This window comes from Schistocerca nitens, chromosome 2 (assembly GCF_023898315.1).
Source record: "Schistocerca nitens isolate TAMUIC-IGC-003100 chromosome 2, iqSchNite1.1, whole genome shotgun sequence".
NCBI lineage: Eukaryota > Metazoa > Arthropoda > Insecta > Orthoptera > Acrididae > Schistocerca > Schistocerca nitens.
In genome coordinates, this window is record NC_064615.1 from 341,037,238 (window position 1) to 341,059,034 (window position 21,797).

A 21,797-nucleotide genomic window follows, 5' to 3' on the forward strand; every position below is an offset into this window, starting at 1 on the left:
ATGTCTCACTTCATTCATTGTTGTTGGTAACGGAGGCACATAAACAGAGTCTTTTATAAACCCGCACAAGAAATACTCGCATACAGTGAGGTCCGGTGATCTTGGAGGCCAGTAATGTAAGGCTGAACCATTTGGTCCAGTGCGACCGATCCATCGTTCAGCAATTCTTTGATTTAAAAATTTCCGCACTTCCAGATGCCAGTGTCGTGGTGGCCTTTCCTACTGGTAAATGAAGTCGTTCGAATCAGTCTCCAAGTGTGGGAAAAGAAAGTTCTCAAGCATATCGAGATATGTGCTTCCTGTAAGAGCGTTGTCGGCAACCGTGCGGAGCGGCCGCGCGGTTTGAGGCGCCATGTCACGGACTGTGCGGTTCCTCCCGCCGGAGGTTCGAGTCCTCCCTTGGGCGTGGGTGTGTGTGTTGTTCTTAGAATAAGTTAGTTTAAGTAGTGTGTAAGTCTAGGGACCGATGACCTCAGCAGTTTGGTGCATTAGGAATTCACACACATTTTTTTGTACTCGGCAAAGAAAAATGGACCATACACGTTTTCCCGTGAAACTGCACAAAACGCATTAAATTTTGGAGAGTCCCTCTCATGTTGTAAAACTTCATGTGGTTGTTCCGTACCCCATATTCTCACATTATAACGGTTCACCTTTCCATTTAAATGGAATGTTGCCTCGTCACCAAACACTAAGTGTGGAAGAAAACTTCAGCCTTCATCTTGCAAAGAACGAAATTACAGAACGCCACACGTTGTTGTTTGCCACCCTCATGAAGAGCTTGCAGCAGCTGGATTTTGTATGGTTTCGTGTGTGGTTTCGTGTGTGGTGCATGTTGAGCTGCCGAGCTGCACGGCGGACGGATTCAAAAAATGGTTCAAATGGCTCTGAGCACTATGGGACTTAACTGCTGTGGTCATGTCCCCTAGAACTTAGAACTACTTAAACCTAACTAACCTAAGGACATCACACACATCCATGCCCGAAGCAGGATTCGAACCTGTGACCGTAGCGGTCGCGCGGTTCCAGACTGAAGCGCCTAGAACCGCTCGGCCACACCGGCCGGCGCGGACGGATTCCTGCGGACTCTTTGTAAACAGGAAGACACGTTCGACGTCTGTGTCATGTACTCGGGGCCGGCCTGGCGATTTGCCTTTGCACAAACAGCCTGTTTCTGTGAATTGTTCGTGCCATCGTCTAACGCTCTGTCCTGTAGGAGGATCCACACCATACCTAGTACGAAAGTCATGCTGAACAGTTAGTACCAGCCCGCACTGCGCAATACGTATAACATAAAACGCTTTCTGTTATCCTGACACTAATTTTACTAGAACTGAAGTGGGCACACACTGCTGCTACCTAGCGGGAACCATGTAAAACTCGAGAGTTTGCCCTTTCCAACAATACGTTGTTCACACTCAGTCTCAAAAAACATAATAGTTATGATTTTTTAAAAGTCGGATGATTCTCTTTGATACACCCTGTATTACTGCCACCGTAAGTATTTTTGTTTTTACTGAGCAGGAAAACTACACTCCTGGAAATGGAAAAAAGAACACATTGACACCGGTGTGTCAGACCCACCATACTTGCTCCGGACACTGCGAGAGGGCTGTACAAGCAATGATCACACGCACGGCACAGCGGACACACCAGGACCCGCGGTGTTGGCCGTCGAATGGCGCTAGCTGCGCAGCATTTGTGCACCGCCGCCGTCAGTGTCAGCCAGTTTGCCGTGGCATACGGAGCTCCATCGCAGTCTTTAACACTGGTAGCATGCCGCGACAGCGTGGACGTGAACCGTATGTGCAGTTGACGGACTTTGAGCGAGGGCGTATAGTGGGCATGCGGGAGGCCGGGTGGACGTACCGCCGAATTGCTCAACACGTGGGGCGTGAGGTCTCCACAGTACATCGATGTTGTCGCCAGTGGTCGGCGGAAGGTGCACGTGCCCGTCGACCTGGGACCGGACCGCAGCGACGCACGGATGCACGCCATGACCGTAGGATCCTACGCAGTGCCGTAGGGGACCGCACCGCCACTTCCCAGCAAATTAGGGACACTGTTGCTCCTGGGGTATCGGCGAGGACCATTCGCAACCGTCTCCATGAAGCTGGGCTACGGTTCCGCACACCGTTAGGCCGTCTTCCGCTCACGCCCCAACATCGTGCAGCCCGCCTCCAGTGGTGTCGCGACAGGCGTGAATGGAGGGACGAATGGAGACGTGTCGTCTTCAGCGATGAGATTCGCTTCTGCCTTGGTGCCAATGATGGTCGTATGCGTGTTTGGCGCCGTGCAGGTGAGCGCCACAATCAGGACTGCATACGACCGAGGCACACAGGGCCAACACCCGGCATCATGGTGTGGGGAGCGATCTCCTACACTGGCCGTACACCACTGGTGATCGTCGAGGGGACACTGAATAGTGCACGGTACATCCAAACCGTCATCGAACCCATCGTTCTACCATTCCTAGACCGGCAAGGAAACTTGCTGTTCCAACAGGACAATGCACGTCCGCATGTATCCCGTGCCACCCAACGTGCTCTAGAAGGTGTAAGTCAACTACCCTGGCCAGCAAGATCTCCGGATCTGTCCCCCATTGAGCATGTTTGGGACTGGATGAAGCGTCGTCTCACGCGGTCTGCACGTCCAGCACGAACGCTGGTCCAGCTGAGGCGCCAGGTGGAAATGGCATGGCAAGCCGTTCCACAGGACTACATCCAGCATCTCTACGATCGTCTCCATGGGAGAATAGCAGCCTGCATTGCTGCGAAAGGTGGATATACACTGTACTAGTGCCGACATTGTGCATGCTCTGTTGCCTGTGTCTATGTGCCTGTGGTTCTGTCAGTGTGATCATGTGATGTATCTGACCCCAGGAATGTGTCAATAAAGTTTCCCCTTCCTGGGACAATGAATTCACGGTGTTCTTATTTCAATTTGCAGGAGTGTATAATCTCAAGAAACTCTTAATGTTAGGCGAACTTTCTGAATTCGGCTATTAGTTGCTAGATGAATACTGTTGTAAAATATGGCTCAGAACAGCGGGTTGCATGATACTTCATTCGAACCACAGTTTGACGACGACTGGTACAGAGAGAGACAAATATGCCGTCACTGTGTTGACCATGCAGAGTGAAGTAACAAGCTACAAATCGGACGTAAAACGATTATTCAAAGTACCGACACTGCAGAATATCTCTACCACTGCTTCTAAAGGCTAAGTTAAGACACCATCCAGCTACAGGTGAAGCATCCGGAGAGCTGACCGGTCAAGAAAAGAAGGCTAACGTAAGTCACAGTCACCTGGCAATAGCAATATGCACAAGACAGTTCCTGTGTAAACATTACTTCTATCCAGCAGCTTGCTCTACTTGTACTCAGTTCGCAGCCAACAAAACTGGAGGTGGGACATGTGTCTGTCTGTTCTCTGTTTGTGAAACCATCTTCGAACTCTAAGGGAATAGCGACGCCTGCTAGGAGGACTTAGCCATTGCAAATTGCAGTGCTGCTATTGGAGTCAAGACTGATGGGAAGTTGTAGGCGACATTCACCATCAAGCCTTCTGGAGGCCTGAGTGGTGGGGCCAAGGCGCATTTAACGATCTTCATACTGGAGGGACCAACACAGTTGCTACCAGACCTCCATTCCTGTACATGTACTCCAATGCTATGGGCCTTGCTCCTATTGGAGGCAGCAGTGTGACCCAGACTGATGTCTCACACCTTGTGCAGTGGTAGTGGATGCTTACCAGGGTGCAATGTCAACGACAGAGCTCTGGTAACCCAATATCCCACACTACTAACTCCAGAGGCAGTGCAGCCAACACTGACGGAGCTGCGGCCAATGTGTGATTCCCAGCATCGAGCAGACCATCTCTCACTGACCTACAGCTCACCCATGCCCGAGAGGTGACAATCAACCCTGATCCTGACATCGAGGACCTAGCATCACCACCCAACATACCCTCAGATCCCTGCGATTAGAGCACGTTTATTTTACCATGGGAAAAGAGAGTGTTACACAACAACAACGAGAATTGCTATTGAATAATAATATTGTTGATATGAAGAATATGAGGTTGCCAAATGGAAATTTGTGGTAAGTTCCTGTGGGACCAAACTGCTAAGGTCGTCAGTACCTAGGCTTACACACTACTTAATCTAGCTGAAACTAACTTACGCTAAGGACAACACACATACACACATGTCCGAGGGAGGACTCGAACCTCCGACGGGGGTAGCCGCGCGAGCCGTTGCAAGGCGCCACAGACCGCACGGCTACCCCCACGCGGCTCAGTTTGCCATTCAGGTATGTAGACGAGAAGCTTTGTAAAATAAAAATAAAAACTGCTGTCAATCTAACCACACTCCAGAAGAAATATATTTTGTGGAAATAAAATATTGTTATCCTGTTTACATTACTGCATGTGGCGCACCAAACCATTTTTTAATTATAAGTGCTGCACTGAAGGTTGATGATGGTGGTGATGTTTGCTTTGTGGGGAGCTCAGCTGCGCGGTCATCAGCGCCCGTTCAAAGTCCCAATTTTTACACAGTCCAATTTTTTTACCCAATCCAATCTAGCCACTGTCGCGAATTATGACGATGAGGAAATGATGAGGACAACACAAACACCCAGTCCCCAGCCAGGAATCGAACCCGGGACCCTGTGATCCAGAGGCAGCAACTTTTGATCAGTAATTGCGATGAATATAAATTAGTTTCACAGTGCTAACTACAAAACCACCAGTAAGTAAATATCTTAGGAACTTGCACCTAACAAATTTGACACTACAGAACTTAACAAAATCTGTTATAAGATAAATGGCGCCCAGTGTGGGGATATTAACTAATTGGCCGATCCAAAAATAGCGTCAAACATAATTTTATAATTGCATCACCAAAAGAGTTGCTCCCAATATTCTGGAACTGAATTTTATAGGACAATCAAGAATTTTATAACCCCCCTCCCCAAATACGAACACTCATCAAAAAATTTGCTACACCCAAGAGACATCACGCTAACACCAGCTCTAGTCCTCAATTCGGAGAGATGTGAAATTACATCCTCGTAAGATTAAAGCCACTGCATTCAGTAACTTACGAAATAAAGTTACAAAGTATTCACAAAATATATTTGTTAACATTCCCATAATATTCGATTAGAACTCAACGTTAAAAATTAGAAAGAGGAAAAAAGTGAGAATGACTGAGAAAATTCAGTTGACTATAAACAAAAATAATCAACAAACAGGGAAAAAACTTCAATAAAGATTTATTTAACGTAGATGTCTTCTGCAACATTTCGTTTGTCCATATTTGATGAAGTTACAGGATTTTTTGCATTAGCACAGGTCACACCAATATTAAAGAAAGGAAACAGGAGTAACCCACTGAATTACAGACACATATCACTGACCTCAATTTGCAGTAGGATTTTGGAGCATATACTGTACTCAAACATTACGAATCACCTTGAAGAAAATGACTTATTGATACATAACCAAAGCGGATTCAGAAAATACCGTTCTTGTGCAACGCAGCTAGCTCTTTATTCCCATGAAGTAATGAGTGCTGTTGGCCGGCCGTTGTGGCCGAGCGGTTCTAGGCGCTACAGTCTGGAACCGCGCGACCGCTACGGTCGCAGGTTCGAATCCTGCCTCGGGCATGGATGTGTGTGATGTCCTTAGGTTGGTTAGGTTTAAGTAGTTCTAAGTTCTAGCGGACTGATGACCTCAGAAGTTAAGTCCCATAGTGCTCAGAGCCATTTGAACCAATGAGTGCTGTCGACAAGGGATCTGCCATATTCGTAGATTTCCAGAAGGCTTTTGATACCTTTCCTCACAAGGGACTATTAATCAAATTGCGTGCATATGGCGTATCGTCTCAGTTGTGTGACTGGATTCGTGATTTACTCTCAGAGAGGTCACAGTTCGTAGTGATAGACGGTAAATCATCGATTAGAAAAGAAGAGATATCTGGCGTTCCGCAAGGTAGTGTCATAGGCCCTCTGCTGTTCCTGATTTACATAAATGATCTAGGTGATAATCTGAGCAGCCCCCTTAGATTGTTTGCAGATGACGCTGTAATTTACCGTCTAGTAAAATCATCAGACGATCAGTTCCAATTACAAAATGATCTAGAGAGAATTTCTGTATGGTGCGAAAAGTGGCAATTGGCACCAAACAAAGGAAAGTGCGAGGTCATCCACGTGGGTACTAAAAGAAATCCGATAAATTTTGGGTATACGATAAATCGCACAAATCTAAGGGCTGTCAGTTCGACTAAACACCTAGGAATTACAATTACGAGCAACTTAAATTGAAAAGACCACACAGATAATATTGTGGGGAAGGCGAAACAAAGACTGCGCTTTGTTGGCAGAACACTTAGAAGACGCGACAAACCCACTAAAGAGACAGCCTACGTTAGACTCGTCCGTCCTCTGATGGAATACCGCTATGCGGAGTGGGATCCTTACCAGGTAGGATTGACGGAGGACATCGAATAAGTGCAAAGAAGGGCAGCTCGTTCCGTGTTATCGCGCAATAGGGGTGAGAGTGTCGCTGGTGTGATACGCGAGTTGGGGTGGCAGTCATTGAAACAAAGGTGGTTTTCTTTGCGGTGAGATCTACACTACTGGTCATTAAAATTGATACACCAAGAAGAAATGCAGATGATAAACGGGTATTCATTGGACAAATATATTATACTAGAACTGACATGTGATTACATTTTCACGCAATTTGGGTGCAGAGATACTAAGAAATCAGTACCAAGAACAACCACCTCTGGCCGTAATAACGGCCTTGATACGCCTGGGCATTGAGTCAAACACAGCTTGGATGGCGTGTACAGGTACAGCTGCCCATGAAGCTTCAATACGATACCACAGGTCATCAAGAGTAGTGATTGGCGTATTGTGACGAGCCCGTTGCTCGGCCACAATTGACCAGACGTTTTCAGTTGGTGAGAGATCTGGAGAATGTGCTGGCCAAGGCAACAGTCGAACATTTTCTGTGTCCAGAAATGCCCGTACAGGACCTGTAACATGCAGTCGTGCATTATCCTGCTGAAATGTAGGGTTTCGCAGGGGTCGAATGAAGGATAGAGCCACAGGTCGCAACACATCTGAAATGTAACGTCCACTGTTCAAAGTGCCGTCAATGAGAACAAGAGGTGACAGAGACGTGCAACCAATGGCACCCCATACCATCATACCGGGTGATACGCCAGTATGGCGATGACGAATACACGCTTCCAATTTGCGTTCACCGCGATGTCGCCAGACACGGATGCGACCATCATGATGCTGTAAACAGAACCTGGATTCATCAGAAAAAATGACGTTTTGCCATTCGTGCAACCCGGTTCGTCGTTGAGTACACCATCGCAGGCACTCCTGTCTGTGATACAGCGTCAAGGGTAACCGCAGCCATGGTCTCCGAGCTGCTAGTCCATGCTGCTGCAAACGTCGTCGAACTGTTCGTGCAAATGGTTGTTGCCTTGCAAACGTCCCCATCTGTTGACTCAGGGATCGAGACGGGCTGCACTATCCGTTACAGCCATGCGGGTAAGATGCCTGTCATCTCGACAGCGCCACCCCGCCCGGTCCCGTCCCAGAAGCGGCGTTTTCACACACGTGGCTATCCGGGTGGGTTGGAGAACGAAAATCCGTTCTTTGAAAATCAACGTATATTGTGGAAAGAGAGATCTTGCGAAACTCATCTAGCTCGATTGCTCCATCGGATCAAGAGTGCCGTAGACAACGGCGCTCAGGTTGATGCCGCGTTCTTGACTTCAGGACGGCATTTAACACGGTCCGCACTCTCGTTTAGTGAACAATGTAGGAGCTTACCGAGTATCGGACCAGATTTGTGACTGTATTCAGGACTTCCTTGCAGATAGAACTCAAACGTCGTTGTTAACGGAACAAAATCGACAGCTGTACAGGTAATTTCAGGAGTGCCCCATCGAAGTGTGATAGAAACATTGCTATAATGATATTTTCATTCTGCAGCGGAGTGTCGGTGATATGAAACTTCGTGGCAGATTAAAATTGTGTGTCGGACCAAGACTCGAACTGGGGTCGTGAGTCGTGCTTGGATAGCTCAGTCAGTCACCCTGTTTTTTTAAATCTTTATTTCAATAACATCTATAATAGTTGTACAAATTAACCCACCACCTTAATGATTAGTGGGTCCTAATATTAATACCATATTATATGTTATCAGCAGCTATAATTGTTATTACAATGTTACAATATTTATTTATGAGCTACAGACAGTGTGACACAGTACATGTTAATAGGCAGATTACAATTTTTAATCTATACGCTACTACCTAGTTGTTAATTTTCCTACCTACTTGTTAATTCCTAACTGCCTGCAGCGTTACAGGTGTGTCAGCCTATATATAAACCTACTTCAACGCCCTGCTCATCGAGCTAACCCCGATGAGCGTGCCCCTGACACCGGGCAGGCTAAAATTGCTTGTCGCAGCAGGTTCCTGATTTAGTATCTACTTCTAATGCTACTAACTACTGTACTAACTTACGTCAAATCCGGTGCTGTCTCAGTCAAGAATAGGTGTACCCCGGTCCCCCTAGTCCTGCACGTGGCGGATTCCAACTGAAAGTCGACCTGTCCACGCGCAGGCGGTACAGGACACATTCAGTGGTCGTTTCTAGTCGCGAAAGTCCCTCAGGTATGCAGTCAGAACTTTTCGTGATATCTCATTTGTCAAGTTATTCAGAATTTCGAAAGTCTCTTTGTGTCGTAATAGGTCGTATGTGTTGTTGTTTGGAAGTTGTTGTCTTAATGTAGCTGCTACATCATCGAAAAGGGGGCACTCGTAAACCACATGGTCGGGAGTGGCCTCCAAAGCGCCACAGTCACACTCAGGTGTAGCCCTTTTCCCAAACCGACATAGATACGTCGGGTAGGGCCCATGACCTGTGAGAAAATGTATTAGACCCCTTGTTGGTGTGAAATACCTCATGCCTAACCTTTCTTTAACATTTGGCAGGAATCCGAAGGTTCTTCTGCCAGATTAATCCATTTCCCAAGATTCCTGCCATAAGTCCTCACCCCTTCTTCGTATTTCTCCCTTGTCCCTAGGCACAGCTCCCATTATGTTCTCTATTTTCATGTCGTTCCCTTCCATGCTGCTTGTTCCCGTATTTTGATATCTAGGGGACAGAGCCCCATTATCACTAATAGGGCACTTCCTAGGGATGTTCTGTAAGTCCCCACAGATCTTAACAGCATGTTTCTTTGTACTCTTCTCACTGTCATGGCAGCCACCACCCTTGTGAGCCTGAGCCCCCAGACTCCCGATCCGTAACCCACTATTGAAGTTAGTGTACTGTTGTGATGCAACTTTATTAGGTGTGGTGGAAGGTGAAATCTGTTGTGCCCTACGGAGATAAGGTTATTGAGTACTTGTAGTGCTCTTTGGGTTACGGACTCAATGTGCCTTCCGAAGTTCCACCTTTCATCGATGATGACGCCCAAGTAGCGAGTCTCTTGTCGTCTGAGAACTGGTGAGCCCCCAATTCTAACTGTAGGGTTTCTTACTAGTTGTCCTTTCAGCAATAAGGATGTTGATTTAGTTGGTGAAATTGACATCTTAGTATTTGTACACCATAGTTGCAATTTTGACATAGCTCTTTCTATTTTTGGTTCCATGTCTTCGCGGCTCCGGCCGCCGACCAGCAGAAGGAGGTCATCTGCGTAGGCTATCACCTCTAGCACCTCTTCACTCTGTAGCAAACTGTCTAAAAGTGGTCCCATGTGGATATCCCAGAACAGGGGACCTAGGAAGGAACCCTGGGGACATCCCTTAGTTATGGTTTTTCCAACTTTGCCGCTACGGGATGATAGCCAGACCTTCCGCCCTTCACAATAGCTCCTCAGGCAACCATATAGCGGCCCTGGACACTCTTTCTCCCGCAAGCAGGTTGTCAAAGGCGCCACTGATGTCAACCATGATGCTGACAACGTACTTGTACGGGGTAGAACCACAGACCTCGGCCGCCAGAGCGATTGCGTCGGTTGCCGATCGCCCCGGCCTGAAGCCGAACTGCCTGCCGCTCATCCCGCACAGCACTCGGTGTGCAGTCAGTCTGTCAGCTGGCAATTTTTCGAATAACTTCCCAAAGATGTCTAATAGGTAAATTGGTCTGTAGGACTTAGCATCAGCTGGGTCCTTATTGGGTCCATTTTTGATAATGACTACATTGGCTACTTTCCAAATTTTTGGGAATTTTTCCTGTATAAGGCATTCGTTGTATAAATGGATAAGTGGAGCTACCAGTTGGGGTGCCAGGAACTGCACCACCTCCGCCACAATGCCGTCTGGGCCGGGGGCTTTCCCTGTCTTTAATGCTTTGATGTGGGCAGCCACCTCCTCTTCAGAAAAGGGGTAGACTGCCCTATCGTTTACTATTCTGTCGGGATCTTCGTTACGTAATTGAGACTGGTCTTTGGGGTCACTAGCCACATTGTCATCAGGCAGCAGGGACCGGAGAAGGACCTCGGCAGTCTCCTGCCAGGGTTCCATCATCCCATCCCCATGCCTGATCGTTGTTAGTATCATTGGGGAGTCGATCTTTTCCCTAACTAGTTTATAGGGTACACCCCATGGGTCCAAGGCCAACTGGTCCAATACAAATCTTTCCCAGCTCTGTATTCTAACTTCTTTAAATTGTTTTTGAAATTTCTCTTTCGCCTCCCGGTATTGCAGTAACCACCTTTGCTTTTCCCACCAGACGACACTGCGCTGTTAGTGCCTCCTCAGCCTTCTGACAAACTGACACAGTCAGCCTTTAGCGGCGCAGCGGTTCAGACGGTGTTTACGTCCCTGCCGCACGTGTGCGCAAGAGGTGTGCAGCGGTGTGCCGCGGTAATACAAAGAACGAATCATGGCCTTGTCGTTCCGTAAATCGACACTAAAATTTAGTTTTGTTCACGAATTTGCTCGACCGAAGGCTTACGAGACAGAACGTATTTACGGGACGAGGTAAAAATCGAACTTGACGTTCTGGTTGGAACACACTTATCTATAGGCAGCAGCGTGGTCTATGTCAAGCTCATCAATGAAGCGGCATGTGATGAAATACTACTCCGACACCCACAAGGACTTCGTTTCTGTCATTCGGACGGGAACGTTGGAGCGGTTACAGTTGAACACGCCGGCATGGGACTACGAATTATCCGCACCTTTGAGCTTCCATTCGAAGTGCCATAAGAATTGGTGACAGACGTCCTGCGTCCTTACGGAACGGTCCTATCGCATGTGGCTGAAAAATGGACGAGTTTCAAAAACGTATCCTGCCTTCAACGGCGTCAGAAAAATACGGATCGAACTCTGAAATTATGTTCCGTCATACTTATCCACTGTTGGTTGTGGAGCGATTGCCATCTACGACGGACAACCGAGGACGTGCTCTGGGTGTGGGAAGGAGGGACACGTTCGTTCTGAGTGTACTCGACGAAGGTTTTTCAGCTGCCACGGGATGATCCACCATTCACACCGCATCCGACTATGCTCCCCATGACCTATGTCGCCGCATTACGCGATGACGTAGGCTGCGAGACAGAAACGTACCGAGAGCGTACAGAGGCAGATCGTGGCGAGGCAGCAAAGGACGACGTTGCGGTGGACCGCCTGGAGCAGTCACAGGACGCCCTCTCTTCGCTGTCACTTGCGGCCCCTTCAGATGAGACACTTACGGACGTCATTAATTCGACGGCGCACGATTCCGACGTCCCCCACGAACAACCAGAGGCCATGCTGACCTCTGATTCTGAGGCGTGGCAATGAAAACAGCGATCACCAAAACGCCGGAAGAAGCTCCGCTTCACGGTGGAGAACGACCAATGTGATCCAGCAGGCAATTCTGAGGCGTTTTCGGGCACTGAGCAGACGACCATTGATACAGAAGAACTGCCTAACGTGGACGCAAGGGTGGCCAGCGGGACGGCGACAGGACCTGCCGATGACGATGCTAGAAGACCCACTGCCGTGGGGAACAGATGATGCTGGAGGAACTGTTCCACACACTCTCGCGGTGTAAGAGCGGAAGAGTGCACGGAATAACGACAAACCATATGAGGAGACGGCGGGGGATGTTAGAAAGAAAGCAGCCTGCGTACAGAACAATTAGCGACCGTAAGGTGCCCCATCTATGTTGACAGCCATGCAACAAGCTTATCGGATAGGGTCTGTTAACATCAATAGCACTGGAACGCCGGTAAAACTCAAGATGCTCAGTGACATGATAAAGGCTGCATATTTAGACACAGCGCCATTACAGGAAATTCGGGTGCTTCTCGCCCCCCTCCCCCCCACCCCTCGGACTTTTACGGTTACGATATTTACTGTTCCCCATGTGACGAGAGAGGCGTTGGCCTGCGATACTATTGAAGGAAGTATTTGCCTTCTGCCCATGGTACGGCCGTGACCATAGGTGGAATACGTTTGATCAATATATACGCACCCTCCGGCTCGGATAAGAGAAGCGACAGAGCAGATTTTTACTCCTATGAGGTTACACCGTTGTTCCGGGGACGATACGATGTTTGCAAACTCGGCGGAGATTTGAATTGTGTGCTCGACAGAAAGGACCAACATCCTAACTATGCTCCTAGCCAAGAATTTCGGGAGCTGTTCAACGGGATGGAATTAGTCGATACATGGGACCTGAAGTATCGCAACCAACCAGATATACAATTTTTACGAGCCATTCCGCGAGCCGTTTGGATCGGATCTACGTTTCAAGGGCGTTAGCGATGTCGGCTGTGGACGCAGAAAACTGGCCGACCGCGTTTACACACCATGAGGCATATATTTGCACGGTTAACTTTGATAGACAGCAGGTATGGAGAAGGAGGGGTAATTGGAAGATGGACGTCTCCCACCCGCGTGATGCAGAATGCCGACGCATGGTGGAGGACGCGTGGCACTGCTGCCTCCGTCGACGAAATTCTCACGATACTGTCCTACAGTGGTGGATCAAGTGCACGAAGCCAGCTATACGGAGGACATTAATAGGTTATGGGAAGGAGGTTTCTCAATGGCAGCGCACGACCACTGACTTTTACTTTACGGCCCTCCGGGAACTGTTCGCTCAACCACCAGAACGCCAGAGGGCCGTCCACCGAGTCAAGGCGAAGTTGGTACAACTTGCGACGCTAAGGATGACGGGTACGATGATACGCTTGAGGTCGCAGGATTGCCTGCCCAACGAGGTCCCCCGATGCATTATATGATAAAGGAAAGAAGAAGACGAAGGATGTTAATTCATGAGATCGATCTCGGCGATCGCCGTCGTTTTTCAACACAAATGGGCATAGCACAGGCGTTCACGGATCATTTTAGCAGATTCTATGCGAGCGACGGGGAGAGCCAGAGGGAGCTTGGGAACGTCCTGGAAGAGATCCCAGACGTGACGCGTGTGAGCGTGGAAGCGGACGTGTTATCTGAAATTACGTGCGAGGAGCTGGAGGAAGCGATTACAAGAGGTGCCTCCAACAAGTCCCCAGGTCCAGTTGGATTCCCGTTGAAATTTTAGCGTGACTTTGTGACCATTATGACACCAATGTGGTTATGCATGTTTAATGAGCTTCTGCAGCAAGAAGCACCGGTTCCCATTAAATTCATGGAAGGGCTCATGATCCTGATACCCAAACCCTGTGGTGGCAAAGGCCTCGAGATTGTCGCCCCTTAATGGTGACTACAAGATCTTTGTGCGCATACTGGGCAGCCGTATCAAAACTTCGTCAGCGGATCGAATACATGCCGATCACACTTGTCTTGGCGGCATCAGTAATATCCATACAGCCTTGGGAGACTATCGTGACGTCGTCGCCCTCGCAGCTGCATGCCACCTCCGGGGGGGGGGGGGGGGGGATGAATAGGATGGGTGTCTCGCCATTATTGACCACTGCAGTGATCACTGTGGCTGTTTCATGGCACAAGATCAGCGATGGTGATCAACGGAGGGGGAACAGAGTACTTTACGATCTTAAGATCAGTCAGACAAGGTTGCCCACTGTCGATACTCCTACATGCGATCGCCTTAGGACCATGCCTCGCAAGCCTTCGCCGCTGTCTTACCGGGATCTCCCTGTGGCATCTATCATTCATATGTAGAACGTAAGCGGATGACATTGTGTTCCTCATACGGAATGAGGGATAAGACTCAAACAGCACTGGATTGGCTGCAGACATATGGGATGGCAGCTGGGATGGCATGCATGTGGGGCGTGGACTAGAACCAGGAACGGAAGAACCCTTACCTGTGGTGCAAACCCTCTGATGTTTGGGTATCACCTTTCATAAGGAGATGGCGGGAACGGCTGCGGACAACTACCGACAGCTGTTGCTCATAGTCATCATGTCAGTACGCCTAAACGCCCTACGGTCGATGAATAGGCTGCAGCGAGAGCCACTCGTCAACCTTTATCTCGCTCCCATGATGTGCCACCTGACACACCTTCTCCCCTTGACGTTTACGATGGCTATGAGAATTCAGGCGGCTTTTGGGCACTATGTAAGCCTGGGACAGCTCTTTAAGGTATAGTACAACACGCTTACACTCCCAGCGCGAGAAGGGAGTGCTGGTTTAGCGAACGTGCACGAGAAGGCGCGTGCCATGTATATTAATACTATGCTAAAACGGTGGCGCAACAGGAATCACTCGCTTACGGGGACGATCATCGAAGAACTCGTACCGACATCGCATCTTCACCCGGTCAGTGTCGGCCATATATCGCCCCAATTAATGTATGTACGCACGTACCTCGTTGAACACAGTTATGTTCAAGAGCGTTTACCGATGTCCCGACAGTCAACATCGAAGGACGTGTACCATCTGCTTCTTCGACAATCGTCCGGAACAGGGTGGAACGGAAACATCCAGCCGTTAATTGGCACATAGTGTGGCACACGATACACCGCCCCACCTACCTACAACAGTCAGATCAACATGGTACATTGTAGTGAACCCGAATGTCAAAAAGTACGCAATACATTTGGCGGATTCGCCCATGTGTCAGCAATGCAGCATGGTGGATACGGACGACAACTGGCTGGTCTGCGGCGAGGCGTTGGTTCATATGGCTCTAAGCACTATGGGACTTAACATCTGAGGTCATCAGTCCCTTAGACTTAGAACTACTTAAACCTAACTAACCTAAGGACATCACACACAGCCATTCCTGAGACAGGATTCGAACCTGCGACCGTAGCAGCAGCGCGGTTCCCGACTGAAGCACCTAGAACCGCTCGGCCGGCTGTCTGGTCACTAGCAAGGAAGATAATGGCGTTCATGCGGCGCACTATATATACAGCAATACCTTCCGACATAGTAGTTTTTCCAGAGAAAACGTATTTTCCGCGTTATAAGACGAACGCAGTGGCGTCGATCACAGGTATGAAGGTCCATTACCTATATACAGACACACGACTGAACTTACTGAACGTACTGGATTGCTGGCAATACTTGCAAGATGGACACACAAAACTGTTACTGCTACGAAAGTACAAGGACTGGTATGCCAATTTCCTAGGAAGGGTTTTTGCGGACCCACCATATACTTGGGGTGCGCCGGGTGCGCAAAGATGAGCGGCGGTGCTTTCGTTGTGAAACGGACCAAGTAAAGTGATGAGCTAAGGAAAACTACGTGAGTACGCGACCCAGGAAGAACTAACACTTGCACAGTTAGTAATGGAATGTTTCTTCGAAATTTGTCTTAATATCTATAAATAATTTTTTTAGGGGTGCCGGAGGTGGCCCCACTTTGACTTTGTTGTTATTCCATGTTGCATGGTAGGACGGCAGCGAGGTTCCTTCCAGGACAGTTATAATGTATAAGAACGTACTATGGTTTTGTGAATAATAAAGGTTTCTGTTTCTCTTACCTTCCTTAAAAACAAAATAAAAAAATACTACAAATGGCACTATGGTACTGTGACTGCAAGAAAAAGAAAAAGCTGGTAAGTGAGTTAATCTGCCAGAAAGTTTCAGAAAAGTTACTGTTTATAAATTACGTACTGAATAACATCACAAGCTCCGTGAGGCGCTTTGCAGGTGATATGGTTGTCTATAAGAAGGTAGCAACGCCGTAGACTGTAGCGAACTGCACGAAGACTGTGGAGTACTAACGAATGGTGCTTAGACTGACAGTGAACCCTGAACACATATAAATGTGACATACTGCGCATACAGAAAACAAGAAATCCGCTATTGTACACTTATGCTATTGGTGACAAACCGCTGGAAACATTAAGTACTGTAAAATACCCAGGATTAACCATCCTCATCGACCTTCAGTGAAATGACCACAGAAAACAAATAGTAGGAAAAGCGCATGACAGATTCATAGGAAGCAATGTAATATATCCACGAAAGAAGTGGCTTAAAAAAACTTGTTCAACTGATTATTGAGTACTGTTCATCAGTCATGGATCCTTACCAGGTAGGACTTATAGAAGAGAAGATGCGCATTGCGGAGAGGTTTATTATTGAGTCACACTACATACTTCTTCCCACATACGTCTCGCGAAATGAGCGCAACGTGAATATCCGAGAAATTAGAACTAATACAGAGAGTTACTGACAATCATTCCCCTAATAGTCATTCGCGAATCGGACAGGGAGAGGAGGGGGGGGGGGAGATAGTAGTATCAGAAGTAGACGCGCCACACACTGTGACGTGCGTTACGGAGCATAGATGCAAACGTAGATGTACATTTTAAAATAATACCAGTATTTGTTTTACATTCGAAGAGCCAGTGCACCTGTTCTATTAAAATATTGTTCTATGCACAATACCATCTGATAACTAACAATTAATTTACTCGTATATAATACTTATCTTACATCTACGTTTACATCTACATACATACTCTGCAAGCCACTGTGCGATGGGTGTCGGAGGTTCAAATGGTTCAAATGGCTCTGAGCACTATGGGACTCAACATCTTAGGTCATAAGTCCCCTAGAACTTAGAACTACTTAAACCTAACTAACCTAAGGACATCACACACATCCATGCCCGAGGCAGGATTCGAACCTGCGACCGTAGCAGTCCCGCGGTTCCGGACTGCAGCGCCAGAACCGCTAGACCTCCGCGGCCGGCAGGTGTCGGAGGTTACCCTGTCTGTATGCCTCCACATGAGTCCCAGTTTTTCATATCTTATCACTGTTGTCCTTAAGCGAAATGTATGTTGGTGGCAGTAGAATCGTTCTGCAGTCAGTTTCAAATGCCAGTTCTCTAAATTTTCTCAATAGCGTTTCTCGAAGAGAACGTCGCCATCCCTCCAGGGATTCCCATTTGAGTTCCCATACCATCTCCGTAACACTTATGTGTTGTTCGAAACTACTGGTAACAAATCTAGCAGTCTACCTCTGAATTGCGACAATCCGACCTGGTACGGATCCCAAACACTCGAGCAGTACTTAACAGTAGGTCGCACTAGCGTCCTACATGCGGCCTCCTTTACAGGTGAACCACATTTTCCCAAAATTCTCGCAACAAACCGAAGTCGATCATAGGCTATCCTCCCACAATCCTCACATGCTCGTTCCACTTCCTATCGCTTTGTAACATTACGCCCAGATATTTAAACGACGTGACTGTGTCAAGCAGGACACTACTAATGCTGTATCTGAACATTACAGGTTTGTTTTTCCTGTTCATCCTCTTTAACTTTCATTTTTCTACATTTAGTGAGTGCTACCACTCATCACACCAACTAGAAATTTTGTCTACGTCATTTTGTATCCTCCTACAGTCACTCAACTTCGACACCTTCGTGTACACAACAGCATCTTCAGTAAACAGTCGTAGATTCCTGTTCACCTTGTCCGTCAGATCATTTGTATACAGGGTGTCCCACTCAAACCTCCCTGATTTCAAAGACCCAGGAAAAAAACAACAGTAGATGCCACAATGAAAAATGCACCATATTGTAGATCACCTCAAAGAATTTGTTTATTTATCATCAATACACCTCTACATGTGAACCATTTATAGCACGAAGAATATCGAGTCTATATTCAATTTCTTGCCAAGTTCTTCATAACATTTCCTCTGTTATTGTTGCAATCGCATTAGTGATACGATATCTCAATGTAGGAATATTGCCCACTTTGGTCGCATACACGTGGTCCTTTACGAATTCCCCCATGAGAAATCAAGCGGCGTACTGTCAGGTGAACGTGGTGGCCAGGCAATGGGACCTCCGTGTCGAATCCAACAGTTGGGAAATTTCGTATCCAGGAACTTGCGAACAGCCATTGACTAATTCGACGGAGCTCCATCTTGTTGAAAAATGATGTGGGGTTGCAAATCTGGTATCTGAGGGTACACAGACTGCACCAACATGTCCACATACACTGACCCATTCACTGTTTGTTCTACAAAGAAGAATGATCCAACAGTCCTGTCGTGCATTAACCCACAGTAGGCGTTTAGTTTAGGGCTGTCATGAACATGTTCAATGACAATATGCGGATTTTGCGAACCGCAAATCCACACATTATGCCTATTAACCCTCAATGATAGATGAAAGGTTGCCTCATCTAAAAATAAACATTTTTCCAGGAAGCTGGCATCCACATCAATATGCTGCAGCATGTCTGCAGCAAATTGCTGTCGGCGTGGTTTGTCGTTCGGCCTCAGATATTGCAGAATTTGCACTTTGTAAGCGCACATAATAAGATGCTGGTGAACTTCTCGATGCATTGTTGATTGAGATACATCAAGTTGCCTAGATGCTTGGCGAATTGACTTACATGGGCTTCTGAGAAACGTTTGTCTGATGTCCTCCACTGTGTCTTCTGAAACTCCGTAACGTGCACTGCCGAAATGTTTCAGAACACTTCCTGTTGCCAGAAACGTCCTATACCATTCCTTAATTGTTTCCACATCATGTGGATCACATTCATACACACGGCGATAATCTATTTGCACAGTAATGGCGATTTTGTTTTTGCAAATCATACTACTCCTTGTGCGCACTGCTGTGGAGTCGCCATTTTCACTTCATACGACCATGCTGCACTATGGCGACGATACTTGGCACTTCTGACGCGGGGGTACAAATTCTTTGAGATGCTCTACAATATGGTGCATTTTTCACTGTCGTATCTACTGTGGCTTTTCTCTCCTAGGTCCTTGAAATCAGGGAGGTTTGAGTGGGACACCCTGTATATACAAAATAGCTGCGTTCCTACGACATTTCCTGGGGCACTCCTGGCGATATCCTTGTCTCTGATGAACACTCGTCTTCGAGGACAACATACTGGGTTCTATTCTTAAGAAATCTCCGAGTCACTCACATGTGCTTCTACCTTTGCTAAGAGTCTGGAGTGGGGAACCGTGTCACATGCCAGCAGGAAATCTAGAAATATGGAATCTGCCTGTTGCCCTTCATCCGTGGTTCGCAGTATATCCTGTAAGAAAAGGGTAAGCTGAGTATCACACTAGCGAGCTTTGTAAAACGGTGCTGATTCGTGGACATAAGCTTTTTCTGTTCAAGAAAATCTATTATATTCAAACTGAGAATATGTTCAAAGATTCTGCAGCAAACCGATGTTATTGATATTTGCCTGTAATTTTGAGGCCAGTCAAGTGGCCGTGCGGTTCTAGGCGCTGCAGTCTGGAACAGCGAGACCGCTACGGTCGCAGGTTCGATTCCTGCCTCGGGCATGGATGTGTGTGATGTCCTTAGGTTAGTTAGGTTTAACTAGTTCTAAGTTCTAGGGGACTAATGACCTCAGAAGTTCTGTCCCATAGTGCTCAGAGCCATTTGAACAATTTTTTTTATATAATTTTGAGGGGCTGTTCTTTTACCCTTCTAATATGCAAGAGTCACTTGAGCTTTCTTCCAGTCGCTTGGGACTTCGAGCTGGGCGAGAGTTTCACGATAAATGCAAGTTAAGTAAAGGGCCAATGCCGCAGGGTACTTTTTTTAAAACCGAACTCGTATTCCATCCAGACTTGGCGACTTATATGTTTCTATACACCACGGATGCTTATGTCATCCATACGGGAGTCTGTTCGATGGTCAAAGAACGGTATCATTATACGATTCTCCTGCGTGAGTGTTTTCTTAAACGCGGAATTTAAAATTTCGGTTTTTGTTTTGCTGCCTCCAAAAACCACTACAGAATGGTTAATGACTGACTGGATGGAAGCCTTAGACCCGCTTAGCGATATTACATAGGACCAGAATTTTCTCGGGTTCTCTGCCAAATGCAAGTATCTCCACTAACCTTTGCCTATCTTCATCTGCGGTTTCTCCTTTGAACCAAGAGTGCAACAGTTTTTGTTTCCTCAGCATTTCCCGAATTTCGTTGTTAAACCATGATGGGTTTTTTCCGCCCTTAATTCACTTACTAGGCACATAGTTCACGAGACAAGGTTTAGTCTGTCTAAGCTTTGTCCATATTTCCTCTAAGCCAGTATAAGTGATGTCAATTCACTGTCTAAGTGAGATGCGCACAAATTGCTTATCTGTTCTTTCTAGCAGAAACACGCTCCTAGTTTCCTGATTGAGTAATTAACTTTCACAAACACAATTGCTATAATAGCATTACAATCACTAATCCCCGTCTCTATAGTGACGCTGTCGATAAGGTCCGGCCCGTATTTTGCAGAGAACTTTAAGGTTCCTGGCATTTGATATGTGTCCTAATTTCAACCAAGCAAAAAAGTCGAAAAGAATTGTCAGTTCAGTTTTAACCTACGTTTTTATATGGGCACAAGTAGGTATTCTCGCTCTTTCTCACACGATTTTGTGGCAATCATGGGTGCAGATTCCTCGATGTACATCTACAACTATTCTCTGCAAACCACCTTAGGGTGGGTGGAAGTTGTTCCTTCTGGTTGCCTTATTACAATTATATACGAACTTCACTATAAACTTCCCCAACGCGATAAAACCCTTCCGATGTTGTCTCTGTAGATTCTTTACAGTCCCAAGGCATCGCCGGCACGGTAGCTCAGTGTGTTCGGTCAGAGGGTTCGCAGCCCTCTGTAATAAAAAAAACTGAGTTAATCCTTCAACAATGAACTTAAACGGATGCCTTACGACGTCCGCCCCGAGCAGATGCAACGAACTAAGACGAATGCCGGCACGTTAGCTCAGCGTGTTCGGTCAGAGGGTTAGTTATCCTCTGTAATAATAATAAAAAAAAAACAAAAAAAAGAACTGAGTTAATCGATTAACGACGAACTTGAACGGGTGTCTTACGACGTCCGCCCCGAGCAGATGCAACGAACAAAAGAATGCCGGCACGGTAGCTCAGCGTGTTCGGTCAGAGGGTTGGCTGCCCTCTGTAATAAAAAGACCTGAGTTCATCGATCAACAACGAACTTAACCAGGTGTCTTACGACATCCGCCCTGTGCAGATGCAACGAACAAAAGCGACCAAAATGATATTTAAAACAAAAAAAGGCATTTCATTATGGTCAAATGGTTCAAATGGCTCTGAGCACTATGGGACTTAACGTCTGAGGTCATCAGTTCCCTTAGAACTACTGAAACCTAACTAACCTAAGGACTTCACACACATCCATGCTTTAGGCAGGATTCGAACCTGCGACCGTAGCGGTCGCGCGGTTCCAGACTGAAGCGCCTAGAACCGCTCGGCCACACGGTCCGGCCATTATGGCCAGGGGACTTGCATTTTACGTAGGTATTCTGTTATTGTGAACTCTTTAGTCGACGATATTTAGATGTATTTCATGTAGGTTTCGATTCTTCCCGGCCGCTGGA

The 21,797-nt window shown here is 47.1% G+C and overlaps 1 protein-coding gene across 1 annotated transcript in view; it reads right to left on the bottom strand.

Annotated features, from left to right (window-relative positions):
- The window catches only part of LOC126236141 (probable imidazolonepropionase), a 195,099-nt gene that overhangs the window by 172,953 nt on the left and 349 nt on the right, over positions 1–21,797 (bottom strand). The gene's annotated exons all lie outside the window — the stretch shown is intronic.